Source organism: Trichosurus vulpecula, chromosome 1 (assembly GCF_011100635.1).
Source record: "Trichosurus vulpecula isolate mTriVul1 chromosome 1, mTriVul1.pri, whole genome shotgun sequence".
Lineage (NCBI taxonomy): Eukaryota > Metazoa > Chordata > Mammalia > Diprotodontia > Phalangeridae > Trichosurus > Trichosurus vulpecula.
In genome coordinates this window covers 171776623-171801056 of record NC_050573.1, presented here as the reverse complement: position 1 = coordinate 171801056, position 24434 = coordinate 171776623, and the positions used below count along the sequence as shown (strand labels likewise).

Here is a 24434-nt window from a genome sequence, read left to right as displayed (position 1 = left end):
GGCTGGATTTGGGGATTTGGGGATTTGAGGGCTCTCCGTCAGTCCTTTCATGCTCCCATCCCCATTCCTGGAGCCTTTCATTCATTCCTTCTACAGACATCTAGTCTGTATTTTAGTTTTACAGAGTCTTGTTCTGTCTAGGCAAGCTGAGGCATGATGTGCATGAGACTGAGACCAGAGATAACATGTGACAAGTGATCAGACCACTATTATCATCGTCACACTCTTGTGGAGGTAGTCCAAGACCTTGTTCCCAAGAGTGCTGAAAATGGCAGCACCACTAGTCCTGCCTGCTTCTTTTTTTAGCCCGACCCTCCAAAGCCCTCATTTAGGGAACAGCCTTTATGGACAGCCCTGTCACCAACAACCTCAGCTGCTGAATGAACATTGCCAATGACAGGCAGGTCATCCCAAGAGCCCTGGTAATCACAGCACTGTCCAGAACTCCAGTCTGCAGCCAGCCATCATACAGGGGAGCAACTCTCCATGGGGAGAAGGGACTTGCCATCTTCCACCATGTGTTGGTAAGCAAAATGGCCTTTGTTTTCTTTGAGTAATTCAGTGTATTTCATTGAGCCTTACTAGGTACTAAGCCCCAGGCCCAAATCCCTATTAGGTGTGGAGCCTATGTGGGTGTGGATTGGTGACTGGGGTGGGGCTGGCTAAGGGGAGGTGCTAACTCCAGAGCTATGCCCATCTTGAGTCTTACTAAGTGCTAAGCCCCAGGCTCTAACCCCTATTAGGTGTTAACCTAACCTATGTGGATGTGAACCTCCCAGGGTCCTAAGGGGAGGGGCTAACTCAAGAATCAATCACCAGAGCCTAAGTTCTGGTCATTCAGATGATGTTTGATGACATCTGAAGCCCTACAAGAAGAGAGGACAGAGCCATTTGCTGGGGCTCTCACTCGAGATGGTGCTGATGCAGAGACTCAGGGCAGCTGTAGCTAAGGGCCCTCCAGCTTGTAACCTGGATGCTGAGACTTTGTTAAACTCTGGTAACTATGTATTGGGATTTGAATCAGACAAGGTCTGTCTGTTGATGTTTGTACTTTGTTTGTATTCGTTCTGAAGTTCAGTATGCTGGCTTTTTTCCCTGAACTAAGTGAATGATATTTGTATGCTGAATTAAAGTGAGCTTGTCAAATCCCTTCACGTAGCTTTCCTTAGTTAAGCAGATCAAAAGAACCTGTGCTTTTGTGGCGTGCTTGTTGTTGGGGTTGTGTTGGTCTTACACCCCCACAACAGCTGCTAGCCAGATTGTTGAAATACACCACCAACACCAACTGCCAATTAACTGCCAACACTGGGTCAAGTGAGCCAGCCTAGCTGAAGCAGTGAGAGTCAGACAGGGGCAGCATGTGCCAGAAGGGTCAAACCACTACAGCCAACTCACCCACCACTTCTCTCTGGATTCTCGTGAGTACAGACCAGTCCCTGCGGCCATCCTTCAGGGTAGCAACCCGTGAGGAGGTGCAACTTCCCAGTTGCTTCTGCAATGTAGCCCCTCTCTTCTTAGCAGGCATGGGCATGAAAGAGCAGCGAAGAAAGTTCTTGTCACCAATGTCTCTGACAGTGTCAAATGTCTCAGTGTCAGAAACATATATATATATAGTCTTATCTGTGGTAACGAGACTAAAAAAGATACATTATCATCTGCTTTGACACTGTATCCCAAGGACCAACTAGGTCTTTCCATCTCACTTGAAGCCAAAACCTCCTATCTGTGTTTTCACCCCCATTAGAGTGTGAACTCCTTGAGAACAAGCACTGTATTGTGTTACTGTCTTTATTTCCAGTATTTAGCCCAGTGCTTTACACATAGTAAGTGCTTAATGAGTCCTTTTTTATTTATTCATTTGTCCTTTGAAAGACTACTACCTAGTTTTAAAGGACCAAAAATACCAGGCTAAGTAATACAAGGTCAGCTTGCTTATGGGAAAATAAGACAAAATAATAAGGTTTTACAGGATAATCTCTTATGGTCTTTTCTAACATTAAATCTTATATAAGCTTATAAGATAAAGCTCACAGAGTTACCTTGTCTCTGTCTCTGTCTCTTTCTGTGTGTGTGTGTGTCTGTCTGTCTGTCTGTCTGTCTGTCTCTCTTTCTAAACAAATCATTCTCCTTTCAAGGCCTGTGAAAGTTGAATAGGCTGCCTTGAGAGGGCAATGAGTTCCCTGTCACTGGAGATCTTCCAGTGGAAGCTGGATCATCCATTTATTGGAGATACTGTAGGTGTGATTCCCAATTTAGGCATGGGGTAGATTAGAAGAAAGAAGCTAGATGGTACAGGGGATAGAATGCTGGGCCTTGTGTCAGGAAGAGTCATCTTCCTGAGTTTAAATCTGGTCTCAGACACTTACTAGCTGTGTTACCCTGCGCAAGTCATTTAACCTTGTTTGCCTCCACTCCTTATCTGTAAAATGAGCTGGTGAAGGAAACGTAAAAACCCTCCGTATCAGTAAGGCAAGATTCATGATATTGATGGTGATCATGAATATGCCTGTATAGTTTGGAATCACAAAGTATAAGAGACTGTCCGTATAGAAGGCAGAAGAAGTAAAACATTTATTCAGACACCAGAGGATCAAATCCCAAAACCAATAGCCCCAATTTAACATAGTAATAATTGTATCCCAAAACCAGTAAGTCAACCTCAGTGTAACAGCAAGTAGATTAAAACATGGTATCATAACAAAAAACCAAGCCATCCTGTAATCTTCCCTTCTGCTAGGGCCTTCCCATAACTCTTCACTCAGGAATCCTAACTGTCTGCTTGCCTGCATCCTCTCTTCCCACAGTTCTGAAAGCCCTTGCAGTTCTCAGAGCCCTTCCAGTTCTCTCTCTCTTGCAGTTCTCTCTTCTTCTTGAAGTTCTGTCTTCTTTTGCAGCTCTCTTGACTGCACAGCTCCTTAGCTTAATGGCTACCCACAGGGTATATATACCCTGTGTAGGCCTGGGGCTTAGCACCTAATAGTAAAAGGGTGTTGGCCTACCTAGAAGCAAGCCTCTCCTAATCAAGCTTCCCTTAACTAGCTTCACCTGAGGACTATTGAATGGGTGGGGAAGATTTTTGATCACATTAGCACCATACCTTCCGGTATCTTTGCCAAGAAAAACCCAAACAGGGTCAGGAAGAGTCAGACACGACTAAAATAACTCAACAACAAAAGATTAGAAGATGCCTAAAAGCTATTCCATCATTCCATCTCAGGGATCCTATGAATATGTGTATATATATGCATCTACATATATGTGTGTGTGTGTGTGTGCATATATATATACAAATACACATATATGCATATAGGTAATGCGTAGTTGTTTATAATCCTCTGTTCATCAACAACTTAGTTATGTAGCAAAGAAACAAAACAGAACCTACACTATGACATGCAATCTAAGGAATCAAAAATCCAAAGAAACGTGAATAGGGGGCCATGTGAGAGACACAAATATAGGGATTAAAAAAACCCCAAAAGTCAGAGCACTGACATGTGCTATAATGAATTTTTTTTGTCATAGTTTTAGAAAAGATCTATGTACTTCTTGTAGCCTTTGACCTTGGCTACTTTAGGATTGTGTGAGCCTGAAGTAACAGTAGAGGGATCTATTAGTTAAGAGGCCTACTACTCACAACTATGCTCAGGATTGATGCCATTGTACCTTTTCTTATCCCAGGAAGGAATATGTCATAAGTGGGGAGAAAAGTACCATAGCTATTCATCTATTCATCATGGCCAAGCCTCCTTGGTGTAGGGCAAATGAGAAGAAAATGAAAATCTCATCTCTTCAGACTTTTTTTGTTTTATTGGCAGAGAGGGAGAGTCCAGACCTGAGATTTCATTGTACAGGGAAACAATAGTGAAGAAATTCTGTCTGCCCATGCACGTCAACAATATTTTCACCACTCAGATTTATGTAGGGCATTGAAAAGCTAAGAGGCTTACTTAGGGACATAGAGTCAGTATTTGTTAGAGGTGAGACTTGATGCTGGGTCATCCTGACTTCCACACTGACTCTCAATCTACCAGACCAAGTTCCATCTTTTTTACAGGAGCAAATTATTAAAGGGCCATTCAGCAATTTGGAATCTACCCACTAATAGAAAGGCCATTCAAGGCAACATATATCCCACTGTCTTCATACAAAGTGAGACTGGAGTCACCTTAAAACTGGCTTTCCCCATACTCTGGAGTCAGGGTATGTGGGTAGAGACTCTATGCCCAGGCCCTTACTCTCTCGAGTCCCAATGGAAAGAAATCCCTGATAATCTCTGAGTTGATCTGCCTAAGGTTCTACCCTCTCCTGGGATAAAATCTTGAATTTTTTTAGGAGGTTCAAGAACTTTCTGAGACTCTCCAAACGATCTAAGTGGCTTCCTTCTCTCTTCATAATTTGAATACTACATTTGTTCTTCTGCAAAGGAAGAGTTAATAACAATGTAGACACTGATGCTGGACTGAACTTCAAAATGTAAAAAAGCCAAACAAGTTAATAAATGTGAAGATTTGGGCTTTTTACCATCATAGACAATTTACCACAAATTTTACACAGTGTGCCTTTAGATATGCTTAGCATGATCAGAACTACATACTACATGGATGGATGAACAACTTTTGTGCATTTTAAGTATTTAATTTTAGCGGAGAATTTATGGAAGGATACGGACAAGAGTTACACATTATGAGAAAGCATGGATAGGTTGCTATCTGCATTAATGGAGGGAGGTCCCACATTGATGAGATAACAGATCCATTGATAATAAAGCAATATTAATGCTGCAAAATAATAAACATTTATTAAACACCTACTATATACCAGGCACTGTGCTAAGCACCAGGGATAAGAAAAGAGCCAAGTCTTTGCCAATAAGGAACTTAAAATCATATTTGTCCAGAGAAAAGGAATGTAGCATGATAGACATTAGGACTCATAAATGCCTAAGCAAAATGAGACTGAGTTTCATTTACCCATCCATTCATCCACAAGCATTTATTAAGGACCTACTATTTGCCAAGGACTATTTTAGGCACTGAGGAAGTGAATAGGAGAAAAAAAAGTAAGCCCTGTCTTCAAAAAGCTTGTAGACTACTGGGGAAAACACTCAAAAAACTGTGCGTGTATATTTATGTATCACATATAAATTGGGGGATAGTAGCAACTAGAGGGGGCAGGTCCTAGCAAGCCTTTTGGAAGAGGTGGCCCTCATGCTGAGCCTTGAAGGAAGATAGGTATTCCAAGAGGCAGAAGTGAGGACAGCGTGCACCACTGACATGGGGGACAAAATCACAGAGAAAGGAGATGGAATATCTTTTTAGGGGAAACAGCAAACAGCCTGGTTTGGATAGAAGTTGTAAAGGGTCCTGCCTAGAATGAAGGACTTTAGTCTGGGTATTACATAGACTTTATTAGATTAATTGATTTCTGATGTGATTTCTCATGGTGGTTCACCATTTTTTTTTGAGGCAGTAGAACATGGTTAGTTAGTCAGTCAGTAAGCATTTATTAATTGCTTACCATATACCAGGCACTGTGCTAAGTGCTGGAGGTGCAAAGAAAAGCAAAAGGCAGTTGGTATCTTCAAGGAGCACACAATCTAATGGAGCAAACAATAAGTGAATAAAGAGGTATATATAAGCTATATGCAGTACAGATAGGAAACACATGCAGTCCTCAAATTTCAACAGGGTTACATTCCTAGAGAATGGTGTGAAAGTCAAAAATGTGAACATTGATACATTGAACCTATGGGAAATAGGGGGTTAGGTTTCTGCTACTGGCAAACACTGTAATCTTTCACTTTCACAGATTGCTGAAGATACATTTTTTTCTGCATACTATTCTTTAAAACAAAACATTAATTCTGATAACATGCACTTTTCTTAACACTGTAACCATGAAATAACTCATAAAATGCAGGGGAGAGGAGAGGCAATACCAGGCAGATTGGGAGGGGCAGAGGAACCCTAAGGTAAAAAAGGAAAAGGGGCAACTTGCCATCTCTAATCTCCTTTTCAGCTCTGTGGTTGAACTGTTTTCCATGAAAAGCATATGCCTTAAGGTGAGTCCTGGGCCCTCTTTCTGAGTTCAGAGCTCCACATGGCAAGCTCAGCTGGACAGGCCAGATGCAGTAGGGGAAGGACCAGGCTGCTCCTTGAAGCTCAGGCTTACTTGAGCACTCCAATGACAGCAAGATGGCAGGAATGACCCCCATCTCATTTGCCCACAAACTTAGCTCCTTTTCCATGTTTTCAATTCCCTCATCACACTTGAAAGGTTATTTTAGCACTTTTTGGAGCAGATTCACAAACACTTTTAAGAATACTTTCCTCTTTTTTGCTGATACAAACTGGGACTCATCAGGTCTCTCATTTCTTTCTCTACTAAACATAACCAGGAATGTGCACAGTTGCCAACGGGAAAGTTAATACTAATAAATACTGATGAATACTAATAAAATCATGCAAATGAATGTTGAGGGTGAACTGGAGAATATTGAGGACTAACCGTAATTAACAGAGAGAAGGCACTAGAATCAAAAGAGACTGGGAAAGGCTTCCCATAGAAGGTGGGATTTTAGGTGGAACTTGAAGGAAGCTGGGGAAGCCTGAAGGTGGAGATGAGGAAGGAGAGCATTTCAGGCATGGTGGACAGTTAGAGAAAATGCCTGGCGTGGAGACATAGTTTCTTGTTAATGGAAGGGCAAAGGAGACCTGTGTCACTGGACCAAAAAGTACAGGGGGGCTGTAAAGTGTAAGAAGACTGGGGAGGCAGAGGTGGGACCAGATTATTAATGGCTTTGAACAATAAACAGCTGATTTTGTATTTGATCCTGGGGATGATTGGGTTTATAGAGGGTGAAAGAGTCAGACCAGCATTTTGGTTGGGCTTGGGAGTAGACGAAAGATAAGTGACCCCAGGGATCATCTATTCTACCTGTGTGATAACCTACAAAAAGCAAAAAAAACCCAAACAAAATAAAGCAAAACCCTAAAATTTCCCAAGAAAGAATGTGGGGGCCATTGCTATTTTTGAGAATTTGCCATTGCCACTTAAGCCACTACCATATAGTTTTGCAGTTAATTGTTCACCTTTCATGCCCTAGTATCCTCTACTCCGAGTGTGATCAGGAACAGCTCAGCTCAACCCCCAATGCTCTTGGAACCTGCTTTACCAGGCAACTTAGAACTCCACCCCATCCTCCAGCTGTAGCAAGTTTCTTAGCTGAGAGAGTGGGGAGACGGGGAGCCATGGGAGGTGTGAGGAGTCACTGTGATGAGTGGTATGGTGAGTCAATTACGGAGGGAAAGAAGGATATCTAGTAACAGTGAAGGCCCACTTGAGGTTATGTCACACAAATTTGTAGCAGACTCTCATCACATTTTACTCTCGCCCTAATGCCTCATTATGACATAGGCATTGCCCCTGGGTCCTCAAAGATCATTTCAGTGAACAAGCTCTGCTAAACCCTTTTTAGCTGAGGATCAGCCTGGCTCAGCTTAAGAGGACTCATCAATAGAGCGTTGGACACCAGCTGATGACATTTTACTTTTTCTTTTTGCCACAGCAACTCATTAACCACATCACGGAGTCACAAAATTTGGAAGACATTTCAGTGCCCATTAAATCCACTAAAGGAAGGCCACCATGTCAAGATTCCAGCCTCTGCCTGTAGACCTTCAAAGAGAGGAAGCTGGCTACCTTTGGAAGAAATGCCTTCCACTTCTAGAGTTCTCATGGCTAGGAAACATTTCCTATCATAAAACCTACATTGGCTTCTTTGTAAATTCCATTCTTTGTTCTTGATTCAACCCTTTGGAACCAAAGAGAGCAAATCTAATTTGTCTTCATATGACATTTCTCCTCCTTCAAGTACTCAGACACATAACTACTATGCCCTCTTCCCCACCCCCCAAATCTTCCCTTTTCCAGACTAAACATGCCCAATTCCTAAGGAGGAATGTAGAGGTTATGATCCATATTGGGGGAGTAATTATTAATTTGAAAGTCAGGAATCCTTTTTATGTTAAAGTGGTATCCATCACCTTCACAGCTTAAGAGAAATTCTTTTTTTTAAAATTCAATTTTCTTTTATTAAAAATAATACTGTTAGGAGCTATAGCTTTATCTCCCCCCTGCAAAATCATTTCTCTGCCATATTTTCTGCAATGATGTCTGAAAACATTTATTTTAAATTAATGTGCCAAAGCATTAAACTGTGTAGTCAACTAAAGTGAATTTATACACTCAAATAAATGCATATTCAAAGCAACTTTGGCATTTCTTGAATCACTTTACCCTAGAGAATTGTGCAATCTTCTATATAATGTGAAAAAGAAAGAATTATAAAGCTTGAGGTTGTGTATATGCCACTGTCCCTATGAAGTTGGCAGTAAACAGTGAGAAAAAGAGGTAGAGAAGAAGTATTTTATTTCTTGGGATCTTTACAAGTCAATTTTAAGTGAAATGATTGTTTAAGATTTTGTTTTTATTTTTAATGAAAGTGAAGGGAGTGACAAGTAAATTCTGACCACTCCAGTCAGTGAAATGGCAACAGAAGGAGCCCAGCATGTCTGCCCATTCCCATTGTTAATTAGGATATTGTCACATTCTCCAGGGTATAACGCACTCTGGGCATAAAGCCCCAGAGATGGATCATAGAGGTTTGAATTGTTCTGTGTGTGCCTATCTAATGATCACACATTCAAATAAACTCAGCAGGGGGGAACCGCCTAGGAAAAGATAGCTTTTCTCCTACTTAATTAATGACTGCAAAGTTTTTTAAAATGCTCCCAAAGGATTGATATGATTTCTTACCAATAATAAATATTAATCAGGGGTTTGGTGTGGTCCAATATGATTCAAGTTAGGGCAGACTAGATGACAAAGTCAACTCTTTCTCAGCTTACTCTCCATATGGGGGGAAGTGGCGTTCATCATCTTCATAGCTTAAGAGCAATTAAAATTTATTTTTCAATTAAAAAATTTATTTTACTTCCTCCCACCTTCACCACCCCCACCAAAAAAGCAGAACTTTGTAGCAAATATGCATAGTCTTTTGGAGAAATAGCTAAATAAATTATCATATAAAATGTAATATTACAAAGAATATATGAAGGAAGATGCCATTTGCATCCAGAGAAAGAATTGATTCATAGAAGTATGTATAGAATGATTTTAAATATATGTGCATGTGTATTCATATATTGTCTGATGGTAACCATCTCTAGGGTAGGTGGGAAAAAAGAAATTTGCACGACAACTTTACTGTATATGTAAAAGGAATAGCAAGTTGTATATAATAGATTTGCAGTTTCATGTGAAATCATCTTTATGATACTATGTTATGGAAATGCTTATTTTATTCCATAAATTAAAAATAAAATAAAAAGAGGTTAAAAGGTAATAGAATACTACTGTGCCAAGAGAAATGATGAAAGGGACAGTCAGAGAAATCTGGGAAGACTTCTATGAAGTGATGTAGAGTGAAGTGAGTAGAACCAGGAGAACAACTTACACGCTGGCAACAACATTGTCGAGACAATCAATGTTACAAGACTTAAGAACTCTGTTGCAATGCTCAACCACAACCCCAGAAGACTGACAGAGAGCAGTTCTTTGATTGTATTTGGCAATGTGGGTATTTCCAAAACCACTTTCCTCAAAATGTCATACCTTTTTCTGTGTTGCATTGTATCTCCCATTTGACTGCAGCATCAACAAAGTAGCCTGAATCTGCAAATAATTCTAGAATAAGTTTGAAGCACTGCAAAGCTGATTTTGGATTGTCAGAGGTGTATGCATAGGGTGAACAGCATCTTGGAAAGTTCTTAGCTTGCAGGGAAAAAAACCAAAAACAAAACTGCTAAATGGAATTTTACCCAATTCTCTTGAAGAATCCCCCTTCTATTTGAGAATAAACGTGAATAAACTAATGTCAAAGAGCACTATCTGCAAGAAACCACCATACTAGGTACCAGAGGACACCTGCAATATCATTACTGCCATGTTGTTAATTCTTTTATGAGGAGATAATTCTTAAAGTTTTATACAGGGCTTGTCTTGTTTGGAAGCAGCTTGCTGCTTCTTGGAAGATGGCCATGGAAACAGCTTTAATTGTGACACTTTCTTGATAAGAAATTTTATTGACTTCCTTGACAAAAAAAAAAAAAAAAACCTTTGATAGCTTTACACTGTCCACAAGATAACATTTAAACACTTTTTTGGGATCTTTTAGGCCTTGATTTGGCTCCCAGGTACCCAACTCAATTTATCTTTGGATTATTCTATCTTACAATACTTTGAGCTCTAGTCCACTACACACTAGTGCTCAAATATGCCCACCTTCCTTCCTTCCTTCCTTCCTTCCTTCCTTCCTTCCTTCCTTCCTACCTTCCTTCCTTCCTTCCTTTCCTCCTTCCTTCCTTCCTTGCTTCCTTCCTTCCTTCCTTCCATCCTTCCTTTCTCTCTCCCTTCTCCTTCTCTCCCTTCTCCTTTCTTCTCTTTCTCCCTTCTTCCTTCCCTTCCTCCCTCCTTCCTTCCTTCTCCTTTCCTCCCTCCCTTTTTCCCAATGGCAGAATTTTTTGTTTTGATAAGGCATTTTCATTACAGAAAAATTAGTCATCTTTTACACCTCTGGAATAAAAAAACTTTTAAAGAAGCTTTTCTTTTTCATAATCTTTTTTACTGAAATCTTTTGTTTTTACATCACCTTCATTTCTAAATATCTCCCTCTTCCATCCTTTACCCAGGAAGCCATTTCTTATAACAAATATTTTTAAAGGCAAAAGGGGGAAAAATAGCTCAGCAAAACCAATGAACACATCAATTGTGTCTGACAGTATATAAAATTCAGGTATATAAATCTTAAAAAAAAAAACTCAAACACACTACAAAACACAAAAGGCAACTTACTAAGTTTGAGCTCCTTGTTACTGCAGCTTTGACAACTATTCATCTTGTATTACAATGATGTGCAAATGTATTTTGCAGCACCAGCTACTATCTTGAAATTAAATTTTACAGAATTACACTGTTAGCAGTAGCCATCAGGGAAACCTCTGATTTACCATCTACTAAATAAAACTGCCATTCGAGGCAGACATTCTATAATACTGCTGCTTAATTACTTCTCAAAGCCTTTCATCACAGAAAAACCATCACCAAAGCTTTCTAGCAATGAGAAATCCATATAATAAGGTTAAATATTTAAAGGTTAAGTGGTTCTTTAGTTTAACATTAACAAGATCTTCCCTATTTCACTATTGAGAGGAAAAGCATCTTATTTTTTGCATAGCACAGAAATCAAATAGATGGTTTTTTGAGCAGAGTCCAGATTGTCTTCCTGGGTTCAAGCTTAAAAAGAAGTTTCCTCTAAGCAATGCTCAATTAAAATATCCCTTCCCTCATCTTGGTACTATTTTTACAAAATTTTGGTTAATACTATAAATATATTCAGGAAGATGTATGTGCTGAACAATAGCAAAAGCAATAAGGCCCCACTAATGACTTCAGATTTAAAAAAAAGGAAGCCAATTAAAATTTTCTTTGAGTTACATTAAGAAGAACTTTCCGGGTACAGTATCAAAATGGTCACAAAGGTTAAGAAAATACTGACATCAAAATACAAACAACCACAGTGTTAAAATAGACAAAATCATTGCCCTGGAATTACCTTCCTATACTGCTTGTGAATTTTAGTCATCATTTCATTTAGATGTGTTTGACGTCTGAGGAAGTCACATGTTGTCTGGGGATGCTGGCCCTGGGTACTCCATGGGCACATTTTGGTCACTGAAAATGGGCAGAGTTCCACATCCCGTTGAGGCATGCTTAGTGTTGGCCGTTCCAACAATGGAATGAAGCATGGAATTGAAGGCAATCCTCTTACAGAGCTCCAGATGTAGAGTGTAGTGATGAAGAGATACTTACTGCTCATAGAACCACAATATGGTTGCAGGGTCCTTGCCAGCATTATTCCAACCATCTTTGACTTCCAGCAAGTGTCTGTACTTGCCTCTTTCCTGACTCTATGCCTTTGCTATTCTTCTTTATCTCTGTTGAAATGCCACTCATCCTTTAAAGAGCAACTCAAACATGAACTTTTCCATGAATCCATCCCTTCTCTGCCTAGTCAGAAGTAATTTCTCCTTCCTTTGAACTCATATAGTACTTTGTGCCTCTCATCACATTTGTCTGTTTCAACATTTGTTGTTGTTCAGTCATTTTCAGTCATGTCCGATGCTCTGTGACCCCATTTAGGGTTTTCTTGGCAAAGATACTGGAGTGGTTTGCCATTCCTTCTCCAGCTCATTTTACAGATGAGGAAACTGAGGCAAACAGACTTAAGTGACTTGCTCAGAGTCACACAGCTGGTAAGTGTCTCAGACCAGATTCAAACTCAGGAAGATGAGTCATACTGACTCCAGGCTTGGCGCTCTATTCACTGCACCACCTAGCTGCCCCCCATCTCAACATTAAATTGTAATATTTATATACTAGTCAACTCCTTTACTAAACCATAAACTACTCGAGGGCAGTTATATAGTCTTATTCATCTTTGTATAAATTACAATGATATACCAGGGTGTCTTTGGGTGCTCGATAAATGATTCCTCAAGAAAAATCTCCTCCTCTCTTGCCTTTCCCTTTGACCTCCTCCCCTCAGACCTTGGCTACCCAGAAACATCTAGGTTTCCTCATAGCTCACTTAGTTTCAATGGGAAGAGTCATCAATTCTATTCTTTTTGGTGAGAAAGAGGACCACTAGCCTTTATCATCTGCCGTGCCACTGTCTCCTAAGGTCCTCTTAAACTTCCAAGAAGTTAAGTGACTTGACCACGTTTACAGAGGTAGAAAGTGTCAGCAGCAAGATTTAAAACCAAGTCTGAATATGATTAAGATAATGCAGTTTGTGTAAAAATATAATACATAGGATAAAAAAGTAGAGAAAATACATGAAGAACTTTAAAGATTCCCCAAAGTAAGTAGATAGATAGATAGACAGACGGATAGATAGATAGATAAGACTTCCATACTGAAGTGGGCATGGGGAGAATAGTGAAGACTACATGAAAAAATATAGTCTGGGATCAAGAAATAAGGCATCTCGACTAACTAGAAACTCAGGAAAACTTTTTTAAAAAATGAATAAGTAACTGGATGTAATGAGTCATGAATAACATCACCGAAAAGCTGAAATTGACTATGTCTTAACAGACAAGAAATGATGGGTTAAAGATGTAGCAGTCATTTCAGAGTCAATTGTCTGTGTGCAATTTGATCATTGACTGGTTAGAGTGATAGACAAAATCAACAGTAATTTTTTAAAAGAAGGAATAAAGATAAAAGAAGATACTATGAGTGATCATCTCAGTTCCAATATGACTTTTTTCTCAAAATTTTTTTTTGATATCTTTCGTTTGCATGTAACCTGCTCCCCCCTGTTCTTTCCACGTCTCAGAGAGCTGTTATAACAAGGCGTAAAAAGATGGAAAAAAAGTTCAGTTAGTTTAACCAACTCATCAATCAAGTCTGACACACTATGCTGTTTTCCACATTCATAGTATTTGTTATTTCATTATTGGTATTTTATTATTTACATAACATTTATAAAGTACTTAGGGCACATAGTCTTTTTTTGGGTGATGTCTTTTGATCTGTGCGTAAATTGGATTTAAGTGAGGCAGAGTTGCACAAAGTCATTGGCCTCACTTTCTTCTCCAGAGTCATCACAGTCCAGCTATGGCTCAAGATGCAGCAGATGACCTTGGTGTCTTCGATGTCTAACCAAGCTCTAAGCCCTCCACACCACCTGCTTTTAGCTGTTTTCATGGCCATTGGAACAAATTGTTCTCATCCACCCATTCCACCAGGGGAAGTCTTCACGTGTTTGGGTAGACATCCCTCTACCTCAACCTGGTTTAGCCCATCTGCCAAAATGTTTTACCGAGGCTTGGCTACTGCACACGCTACAGTTTCTTGGAGTCACAAGTGAGAAGTGGGTGTAACAGGTGGACAACAAAGGTGGAAAGCAGCCCTGAAGAGGGCTCAGCAGCCATCACACCAGAGGTACTAGTCTTCACTGAACACACCCTATGCCTGGTCAAAGCGTGGCACATAGTAGGTGCTTAATAAATGCTTGTGCCTTTCCCTTTCCCAATAGTTCCCCATCTATGAAAATAATGAAAAGTGCATTCTTGCACTTCTTTTGGGGGTGGGGGAATGGGGAAGATGAAGATTGATCATTATAATTCCTCAGCATTCAGTTTCAATTCAAACTTGGCCTTTTAAAAGAAGCTAATGATTCTTCCAAATGGGAAATGTGAAAAAAAGGTATTGATCCCATTACCATTGGTTAATGAAGATTAAGTGGGGCAAAACAATGACAAAACATAAATGAACAGAACCATGTCAGCTGGTGAAGTGCTGATCCTGCCAAATGGAGAGATAGCGATCAAGGCCAGTACAGAAGACAAGATCATTAAAAGAAGGACGATGGAAGATTATGAATTACTATCTCACAATAGTAAAGATAGAATGGCAGAGGAGAATGACCTCAGAGTGAAGAAGACCTGGGTTCAGATCCTGTCTCTAACACAAACTTGGCTGGGGGACAAACCCTCTGTGCTCTAGGGAATTTTCTAAGACTACAAATTTCAGAGAAGGTGTCTATCTGTATTGATCAGTTCATCAGGGAGTTCCCTATATGAATGAAATCACAAGATCAATAGCCCTTTTGACTTGGAAGACAGTTGAGGGGAAAACAATCCCATAGAAAGAATTTGTTGTAAGATATGGTTAAGTCAGGGCATGCTGTCAGCACCTGTAGATGAAACTGGAAGAACAAAACAAACAAACTCCCCAAAACAAACCAAAAAACATGAAATGGAGCATTATTTTTTCAGCATTTCTATGGAGGTCTACACTCATCAGCAATAATTATGCAACTAGTACCTTGAGCCTTTGCCCTCTATCAGCTCAGTGCCCAATTGATGAACTGTGTGAGTTAAAAATAATGACATTTAAGAGTATGGACTGGGATAAGTACATACATGGTATAGGCAAGACAATTTTAAAGGCCCTGCCAGGGACTCATTTTTAGAAGAGAGGAAGATATTGAACCTGCCTCCACTTTCAGAATGTAAACTCCTTGAGTCCTTGAAGGACTGTTTTTGCCTTTTTTTATATCCTCAGACTTAGCATAGTGCCTGGCATAGTGTCATCATCATCATCACCATGATAATTATAATCAAAATCATAACAGCTGGCATTTATATAGCACCTACTACATGCCAGGCACTGTGCTAAGCACTTTAAGAATACTATCTCATGGTTAACACTTGAGGACATTAACAAATGCTTTTTTTACTTGACTTGAAAAAAATGGAAGAAAATTCACAGACTGTACTTTTACTAAAATAATATGATTAAGAAAACAGGAACAACTACCAACCCATGACTAAGTTTTTCATCTATATAAAATATTTATAAGAATGAGCTATGCTTGCATGAAAGGTATGTTTAATGAAAAAGAAAAGGGAGAAGGCAGGTTTGCACAGATGATCTACAGCAGACTATGTCTTCCTTGTCAAATAATTGAATGAAGGGCATGGAGAATATAAGATCCCTCTAAGTTTACTATTTGTTGATTTTTTATAAATTGAGTTGGTAGGAAAAAGTATACTCATGAATGTTCTTTTGAAGGAAAATGTTTCCCATACATATTAAAATCATGCAAAACTCAGTGACATGTTTGCCTTTCCATGCACTCTCAACGTTTTCCTTCTTTTAGCATCTAGCTTGATTTAATTTGCATTTCTATAATTATTCATAATTTTGAACATCTTTTCCTAGTGCTTATTCATAGTTTGCATTTCTTCTTTTGAAAACATTAAGGAGCCAGCCTTGTCTTCTGAAGGTCATTTAGGACCTCAGAGGACACAAGATCACCAACTGACATGAGGTTGGACTTCAGGGAAGGACTTGAAAAAGCTTATCCACATTCTTACCTCAGTGGACTTCTATCCAACCAGTGGTGTTCAACCTGAACTCACTCCTCAATGGTGATCATACTCCTCCCCTTTGTATATTCTTCATTGCAGAGATTCTGAACCACTCCCCACCTCCCCTTGCCATTGCACAAATCCCATTCCTCATCCTCAATTCAATGTTCCCTCAGGCTTAGCCACCCCAACACCTACCCCCACCACATTCCACTCCAGATCTGCTCACCCTCCCATTATGCTCTCTGAAATGCCTGCTCCTTAATGAATAATCTTTCTTCAGTTATGGGTGCTTGGTTATGCCCTGATCACTTGAAATGTCACCTACTTAGGAAACAGGGAGAAGGCACCCTGTTTTCTCTTCCCATAAGGGTGAGAGTAGCCTCCTTCAATGAATTGCATAGCTGGAAAAGACTCTTCCAGATTGGGATAGTCTCACTGTCTGCTCTTTCCTGCTGTGCACAATGGGTAAAGATTACAATTCATCAATAGCATGGATACCATAAACTGAACTAGTGAGGGGGAATAGGGAATACCTCCCAATCCCCCTCTCTTTTTTAAGTCCTGTGGCTTGGGAGTGCTTCTGTTTCTCTTTTTGTTCTGTTTTGTCTTCAGTTTAAGGTGCAGGTGATAATACCCAGTGAATCTGGGGATTTGAGCCATATTGACCTTGGAGCCAGCATTCCAGGGGGCATATTGAAGCCAGCCAGTCTGTCAGAGAGTGTCTGAGAAGCCAGAGTTTCTGGGACCGGAACCCAAGGAGTTTGGAACCTGGAACGGAGACTGGGCTCTTTAGGAGCTGAGCTAAACTATGAACTTAATCCCCTTCCTCTCCTCAGAGTATGAGGTGATGAAAGGTGGTGGAAGGGGGCAGAGATGTTGGTGGGGTATTATGCTTCCTGTGTTAGGGAAGTAAGTTTGTATATTTATTATGGTTTTGAAGTAAATATTCCTCTCTAAGAGATAATCTGACTGTTAGTAGTTAAATAGACCGAATGTAGGGGACCCCATCTACACCTGACAGAATCCTCATTGGAGGGGGCTGAGCCAAGGGCAGAGGCTAGACACTCCCAAACTCCAAAAGGGTAGTGGAGAATCCTGGAGAAGGGGTGAAATGTAACATGCATGACTTTCAGACAATGGGGGCCAGGATAGTCAATTTTATACTTTCATCTTAAACCTCTTCCTTTTTCATTTTTTCTGTCTTCTGGAACTCATTGAAACTCCCTCACAGTCATACTGCTTTCCTCACCACCATTTCCAGTGACTGGTTATATTTTTATTCATACCTCCAATTCACTGGTTGGGGTGGGAAGGTCTGAATACTCCTTGTTTCTCATTACCACTTCAAGTCTCTCCTTTTATCACCTTCACTTAAGAAACTTCCCTCCTTTGAGGCTCATATTAGCCAAAGTTATTGGTCAATCCATATTCTAGCGGCATTTTTTGTCAAACCACAGGATATTCTCCATTCCTCAGTGACTTCAATGCCTGTTACACAGTGCTTAGAGATAACCCTCAACTTCTGTTCTCATGTTAGGGTACATCATCATGCATATGTTCCCTCAAGTACTGTAATTTATGTATTGGTGGGGTGGAGGTAATCAGAGTTAAGTGACTTGCATAGAGTTACACAGCTAGTAAGTGTTTATGGCTTGATTTGAACTCCAGTCCTCCTGACTTCAGGGCTAGTGCCCCATCCACTTCTCCACCTAGTGGTCCCAAATATACTAATTTAGTAATTCCTCAATCTAGTCAATTCCCATGACCTATTTTTCCACTCCAACTCAGATACGTACCAAGATAGTCATATCCTAAATCTTGCAGTTACCTAAATGCCTCCATGTTAGTGATGAAATTCCTTTACCTGATCAATTTTTATCATTCCATCTTCCATGTGTCTTATAATCTTGGTCTTCAGTTTCACTGGGACCTCCAATTCCTTCATCCTTCAGTTCCTTCCTTGATCATCACCCCAGCACTGGCCCCATTCTCCTCTCTTGTCTATCTCAAGCAAATAACTCAACTCTATACAGTCTTTGCTCTTTAATTCCATGACCCATTTTCCTTTCACTCATCACTTCTTATCAGTCCCAGCCCTGGATTACTTCTACCATCTGCCTGCTTAACTTCTACTCACATGTTGCTGAATGCAGCTGAAGGAAATCACTCAACTGTGCTACAGTGGGTTTATTAGAGATTTATGTTACATAATTTTCATGGCAGGAAGGTAAACTTTTTACTCCCCTTAATCAATTCACTTACCCACTCTCCACAGACTGCTTGTTTCTCATCAAACCTTCCACAGCAATCCTTCCCCACCTCCTAAGAAACTTGCTTCATATTTCACCTCAAAAATAAAGCCATTTACTGACAGTTTCCTCTTCTTCACTCTTCCTCACTTCATATCCCTCAGATATCTTCACCCAATAGCTCTTCCTTCACAATTGTCTCACAGAAAGAGGTAACTCTTCTACTTCCCAAGGCTAGACATCTAACATGTACAAGTGATCCTATCTTCCTATCTTTTCCAGCAGATTGTTCTTATCGTTCAATTGAAATTGTCCTCTCCAAAGTTATCAGTGTTCTCTAAATTGTCAGTCTCTGAAGTTCAGAATACTCAGCTTCCTGAGTTCAAATCCAGCCTCAGACACTTACTAGCTGTGTCACCCTGGACAAGTCTCTTAACCCTGTTTGTCTCAGTTTCCTCATCTATAAAATGAGCTAGAGAAGGAAATGGCAAACTAGAATCTTTGCCAGGAAAACCCCAAATGGGGTCATGAAGAGTCAGATACAACTGAAATAACTGAACAATAACAAAATCTAATGGCTTTTTCTCAATCCTCATCGTCCTTGACCTCTCTGTAGCCTTTGACAATGTCAATTATCCTCTACTCCTCAATACTCTATCCTCTCTAGATTTTCATATTCTCTTCTTTCTCATTTGATCACTTCTTCATCTCTTGGTTGCTTCATCAAGGTCATGTGGGTGTCTCCAAAGACTCTTTTGCACACTCTCCTCTTTTCTGTCCAAACTATCTCACTTGTTGGATTCATCAGCTCATATTGGTTTAGTAATCACGACTATCCTGACATTTCCTAGATCTCTATGTTTGATCTGTTACTATTGAGGGTGCCATCATTCTCCCAGTCACCCAGATTCACAGTCTCTCAATCATTCTTCATTCTTCATTTACACTCATTCCACGTATCCAAACTGCTGCTACATCTTGTCCCATGTACCTTCACAACATCTCCAGTGTGCATTGTCCTTTCTCTTCATTCAGCCAGGTGCTAACCTATCTCAAGTCCTCATCACCTCACACCTGGACTTTTGCAGTAGCCTAATAATTGATCTTCCTGCCCCATCTCTTTCCATTTCTATCCTTCACCCAGCTGCCAGAAAGCGCAGATGTGACCACATCCCCCTCCTCAATAAATTCCAGAGGTTCACTAGTTTACCACCCAAAATCAAATATAAAGTACTGTAATATTGAAAGTTCTTCACAACCTGGTGCCTTCCTACCTTTCCAGTATTCTTAACATTGATGAGAGACTGAATTACTGAGTTATTGGGTTTTTCCTTTCCATTTAGTAAACATGTATTAAGCTCTTACTCTGGTCAATGAACTGTATTAGGTCCTGGAAATAGAAGGACAAACAACAAAGAGTCCCTGACTTCAAGGAGTTTTCATTTTGCTGCAAGTCAACAAATAAATCAAGTCTGCAAGCAACTATTAAGTACCTACTTTGTATCAGGCACAGTGCTTAAGTTCTGAGGTTACTAAGTAAGGCAAAAACAGCCTGCCCTCAAGACACTCCCAATCTAATAGGGGAGACAACTGGCAAGGCTAAATCTCTCTACATGCTCTGAGTGAGCCTAGAAGCAGTAATCAGATGGCAGATACAAGCAGGGAGATGGGCCCCAGGCTGCCATCTTGGTGGAAAGGTCATGATACTTGACTAATGGTTAGGTTTTTCTTTATCCTTGACTGCATTTTATAGAAACATGTCAGGTTTCACTGCCTGTAACTCTATCGATCAAAGTGGGAGAAAAAAAAATCCAGGGTATGCTTTGGCAATTGTTATTTTCTGAGCCAGGAGCTAGTTCTTGGGTTTCTGTAAAATGATGTATTGCTCTCCCTTTCTTACACAGAGAAGCTAGCAGCCCTCTTTTGGTTCCAAAGCACTGTAAGGCTCAGAGGGTGCTTTTTAGGCCACAGGACCATGGAATTAAGAATGCAGCTCCAATGATTGTTAACGAGAATGCACACCTCCTCTGCCACTCTGTTCCCTGCTCTGAGACTAATTTGTGCTGTGTTATTGGTGAGGAAGAAATGCTCAGCTGCTTGCTCCATGCAGTTCCAGTGTGGGATAGAGAATTTCTTCTGCTACATTTTCTTCTTCACAGGTGAGTTTTGTATTTGTTTCAAAGCAGGTTCGTGTCACAGGATCTGAGATCAAGTCTCAGACTGAGGGAGCATTTCCCCAATTCCTCCCTGACATCTGCTGGACTTCGACGCTGGATTTTCTCACCTGCTTTAGTGAACTACAGCGTATTGCTTAATAAAAACCCTGGCTGGGCTCCATCACATCCATCAGTTCATCTGCTGTCATCCTTTCAGGATATGGAGAAATGGCCAAAGGCAGAGTTAGAAAATTACTAAGGCTGCTTTCAAAACAAACAAGACCTGGGATCACACTTTCGCCTGAAGGTACATGGGCAACAACAGTATTAGGGCTCACCTTCACACCTGGGGAGCCATTGAATACCTGACTGTACAGCCTGAGAAAGGATCCAATAGCCTGGGGCCAGCCAAAGTGCAGGGGACTTCATCTACTACTCAGAGAAAAACTGCTCCTTAATGGTGACCGCAGAAAGTAGTCTTAAAAAAGGCCCTCTCAGAAGCGCCAATAGCTTCCTCAGGGACACCTTATTAGGATAGTTCTGGAACCTACTGAATTTTCCTTTCCCTTAGGCAGTACGGCAGCCAGTCAGTCAGTCAACACTTACTGATCACAGGCAGTGGGTGAGATATGCTAGGCTTTGTCCAACAGTGAAAACAAAGAACAGGGCAACCACTTATGGCTTAAGTATTATGGACAACACATGGAAGAAACAGGGACAGGAACTGGGATTTCTTTGGTACAGAAAGCTGCCAGGGGAATAAACTCCCTATACCAATGCACTCTACATCTTGCCTGCAATTTATAGTCTTAGAGTACTGACTAGAACAGTGTTGCCAGACTCAATTAGAAATGGGGGCCACTAAACCATACATATGAGAAGTATTGCAGGCCCCTATACCTCCACCAGCCATGTGTGACACCTCTGGCCTGGAGCACTGTGAGACTGAAGGACTCCCTCAGTCACTCAACCAATATGTGTCAGAAGCAGGATTTAAATCCATGTCTTTCTGGCCTTGAGGGCTAACTCTTTTTCCCCAGGCTGCCTCTCATGGAATATCACTGTGCCATAAAAACAACAAATGTGAGTGATTCAGAAAAACAAAGTAAGAAGATATACTAAACAAATTATATAGATTTAAGCAGGAATGGAGCATATACTCAGCTCAGCCCAGAGAGAATCCTAGATCTCACCCAAGGGGAAGTTGTCTGAAGTCTCTAAAGTAGCAAGCTGGAGATAGGGACATGATGGAGACTTCCTGTGTCTTTCATATCACCTTCTTTCCACAATCTTTTCCTTCAGCAACCTCAAATGGGGTTGGCCTCTTCAATTTTCCCTCTTGAAACCGGAAGCCAGAGGCATCCAGAGGGACTACGAGACCTGAAGTGACTCAAAACTAGAAGAAAACTCATGAGCTCTCCTCTCTCGTGCTCTCAGGAATTCTGCCCCACTCCTCCCACAGACAAGGAACACTGATATCCACCTCTAAGGAGAGGGTCTCATTCCAGCGGGCTTTGGGACTGGGATTACACAAGCAAATGCAAACAAAAAGAAAGTTCCTGCCTGCAGGGAACTTACATTTCAATGGGGAAGAGAACACGCAAAAGATAGCTGAAAAGGTGTGTGGGGGTGGGGAGAGGTATTCATCTGGGGCCATGGAAGTTCAGAAGTCAGAAGCACAGACTAGAGGGGGATGTGCTCCCCTCCAAAGTGGAGGTCCCAGAAAGGACTCCAGAGTGGGAGAAGGGGGCTGGCATGGCAGAGGGACAGTCCAGAGTGTGAAGGCTGCAGGGAAAGATGAATATTCGAGTCATGGAGAAAGGTTCTAGGGTAAGGCTGCAGTTGAGGCATGGTGTCAGAAGGTTAAGAAGCACAGCCAGGAGGAAAATTTACATGGGGGGAAGAAAGAGGGGAGTCATAATTTCATAAGTACCTACTCTGTATCAGGCACCATGCTAAACATTTTACAAATATTTCCTTTGATCCTCAAAACAAACCTGTTAGGTACGTGCTATTATTATCCCCGTTTTACAGTTGAGGAAACTATGACGTGCCCAGGATCATACAGTTAGGAAGTATCTCAGCTCACATTTGAACTCAAGACTTCCTGACTCCAAGGCCCAGCTCTTTATCCCTGCACCACCTAGCTGGAGAGAAAGTGAGGCTGGTGACCTTGCACAGCCCTCCCTCACTCAAATCAAAGTCAACTGCAAGTCATGTCATCATTTTCCTGATGGCATGGTCCTCTTCAAAAACAAAGGACAAACATCACCTGTGAATAGACCGAGCTGCCTGAAAAGGGACCCAGCTGGTTGGGCAACTCAGCTCATCCTCTCCCTCTCCCTCTCTCTCTCCCTCTTTCTGTCCTTCTCCTTCTCCTCTCTAAAAGAAGGTAAATTCTGATGGCCAGAAGCTGCCCACTTAACTTGGGATTTACTGGCTAATTTCTTTTCTTTCTTTCTTCCTCTCTTTCTTTCTGTCTTTTTCTTCCTTCCTTCCTTCCTTCCTCTCTCTCTTTCTTTCTTATTTTTCTTTTCTTTCATTCTTTCTCAAAACCTTAAACCCAGTTGATTCTGAAGCTCATAGACTGGACCATAATAGGTCCCTGCCCAAACTCCACTCAAGGGCTGTATTTTGGGCCCTCCTGGCTTAGAGTGAATGTCAATGGTAACTGTTTCTCTTTGATACAGCAACCCTGAGGGTCTTCCCCTCTCAGCTTGACTTTTTCTTTCATTTTTCTAATTAAAAAGGCTATCCCTTGGCTCACTTCTCTAAGAGGCCTATTCACTGAATGGGCATTACCTCACTCTAAGTGAGTACATGAAAAGGCCTTAGCCTAAAAGGGCCAGGGTCTCCCATTGCATCCTGGGTCAACTCCAGTCATCCTGATGAATATCTGGCCACTAGATACAGATGGCTCTGGCAGAGAAAGTGAGGCTGGTGACCTTGCGCAGCCCTCCCTCACTCAACTCAAAGTCAACTGCAAGTCATGTCATCATTTCCCTGATGTCATGGTCCTCTTCTAAAACAAAGGAACAAATACAACAACCTAGCTGGAGAATGTGTCTCTACATAGTAAACAGCAGAGCCAAGACTCAAACAAGTTTACCACACTACAATTCCAGTGCCCTTTCTAGTCCACAACACTTTCTCTCCTTCTTGGCCCCTCACAATGGATAATTTAATCTTGTCAAGGAAGAGAGTTACCTCATTCTCTGAGGCTGGAGGGAAAGAATCAAGAAAAAACAAGGGTTTTGAGGCCCACAAGAGCAGACATAAAGAAAGTTTGTATTGGATGGTCTCAATGGTCTAAGTTAAGAAGTATTAGTATATAGAGAATATAGGATTTGAGACATGAGAAGAGAAGGAAAAATTTGCAAAAGCCACCGTGGGGAATCCTCAATAGGAGGAGAACAAAAAGACTGCAATGTGGCAATGTGGATTTTTAGGAAGGAGTCATTATGACTTCATGATCCCCTCCAACAGAGTTCAGTGGCTCAGAAGTAAGAGAAAAGATGGTAGATGGTAAAGGTGACCCAAGGTTAGAGATCAGCACGGAAAGAATACAAGAAGAAGGGCAAAATAGACACGGGGTAATGGATAGTGCCTTATTGAAATAACTGACTCAAGACTATAGGAAAAGGAAGCCAAAAAAGGGGGGGGATGGGAAAAGAAAACAGAATAGAGAATTTTCAGATTGCAAAGCCATATAGTTAGAGGTGATATACTTCAACATGTACATAACCCAAAATATTCTCTAAAGTTACCATGGCACCATGGATAAAGTACTGGATTTGGAGTCAGGATTATCTTGACTGAAATCCCGCCCTAGGCATTTTCTGCTGTGTGTCCTATGCTCTGCTCTATTTCATCTCCATAAAAAAAGTTGGGTTTGATGACTTCTATGGACCCTTGTAGCTCTCAATCTATGATCCCATGACCCCCAGCAAGTGGTCACATAGACTCTGTTTGAAGAACTCTAATGATAGGGAACTCACTCCTTTCCAAAGTCATCACCT

General features: G+C 40.9%; 1 long non-coding RNA gene across 1 annotated transcript in view; it reads left to right on the top strand.

Annotated features, from left to right (window-relative positions):
* The first annotated feature begins 370 nt into the window (after positions 1 to 370).
* LOC118834020 overlaps positions 371 to 24434 on the top strand; it is a 35820-nt gene continuing 11756 nt past the window's right edge. Inside the window, exons 1-2 of the long non-coding RNA XR_005009338.1 lie at positions 371 to 524; positions 20164 to 20418. This is a non-coding gene — a long non-coding RNA (uncharacterized LOC118834020). The remainder of the gene's footprint in view (positions 525 to 20163; positions 20419 to 24434) is intronic.